Source organism: Phyllostomus discolor, chromosome 11 (genome assembly GCF_004126475.2).
Source record: "Phyllostomus discolor isolate MPI-MPIP mPhyDis1 chromosome 11, mPhyDis1.pri.v3, whole genome shotgun sequence".
In the NCBI taxonomy this organism is placed as follows: Eukaryota; Metazoa; Chordata; class Mammalia; order Chiroptera; family Phyllostomidae; genus Phyllostomus; species Phyllostomus discolor.
Window position 1 is genome coordinate 49,639,862 of NC_040913.2, and position 1,348 is coordinate 49,641,209.

The window sequence follows — 1,348 nt, forward strand, 5'->3', positions numbered from 1 at the left end:
ATTTCAGGAAGCTATAAATGCGACACTGTCTCATTATCTGATATATTCTGAAATATTTAAGTATGTCCAAATTTTTATATTGGTCCAGATCTCACAGCCCTAAATAGACATAAATTATTTTCCAAGTGCAGAAATCAAGCTGGTTTGTTTCATCCTAGCTTTTTGAATATTCTGATCACTTCCTTCCACCACACATACATGTTCACCATTTGAGACATTGCAGGTGAGAAAAAGAAAGGAGAAAGAAAACTTTCATGACTTTTGAAACTAGAAAGAAGAATTAAGTTCTGAGAAGGAGAAAGATAATGACAGTTTTTCCTAATTCAAGAATTGAGCTCTTTTCCTCCCTTGCTGCTTAAAAATCGGCAGCTATCATGAATGACACAGTGACTATCTGGACCAGGAAGTTCATGACCAACAGACTACTTCAGTGGAAACAAATGCTCATTGATGTCCTTAACCCTGGCAAGGCAGCAGTACCCAGGACAGAAATTCAGGAAAAAATAGCCAAAATGTATAAGACCACACCAGATGTCATCTTTGTGTTTGGATTCAGAACCCATTTTGGTGGTGGCAAGACAACTGGCTTTGGCATGATTTATGATTCCTTGGATCATGCAAAAAAAAAAAAAATGAACCCAAACACAGACTCACAAGACATGGCCTATATGAGAAGAAGCCCTCAAGAAAACAGAGAAAGGAACACAATAACAGAATGAAGAAAGTCAGGGGGACTGCAAAGGCCGATGTTGGCACAGGCAAAAAGAAGGAGTAAAGATTCTTCAGTGACTTTATCTGTGGTGATTATGCAGTTTTTTTCCATAAGAAGATTAGTAAACTAAGAATTTTTATGTGAAAAAAAAAGAATTGAGTAAGTGTTGTTGCTTAATTATTTTTTTAAGGTACACTAGATCTTATTAGCCATTCCTTACTTTAATTTATAAGAAGTGAAACTATAATGTAATGAAACTTGTTCTACATGCATAAACACTTTGCCCTACATACCTGACCCCTCCTCACTCACCCCTGCTTCTTGCAAATCATAGTTTGAGTGATAGGGACCTTACCTTTATCCTTAAATATCAAGCGACCTAAATGCTAAAGTGAGAAGCCTAACACAGCTGAACTTGGAAAACACAAAGTGGACATTTATCCCATAGGAAAAATAAGTAAAATATATTTTAGGGAAATGGTAATTCAAGGAACCAGAGTATTTAAATAAATTCCCAGATGTTTGTGCTGCTGTCTGAACTTTTTAAAAAGGAAATAGCTTTTCACTACTGCATGAACCCTCCCTCATTATGAAGATGGTTTCAAAAGACCCAGCATTCAAAAGAGAAAGCCTGTT

The 1,348-nt window shown here is 36.2% G+C and overlaps 1 pseudogene; it reads left to right on the forward strand.

Annotated features, from left to right (window-relative positions):
* Nucleotides 1-315: 315 nt before the first annotated feature.
* Nucleotides 316-805, forward strand: LOC114508711 (annotated as a pseudogene).
* Nucleotides 806-1,348: the final 543 nt, after the last annotated feature.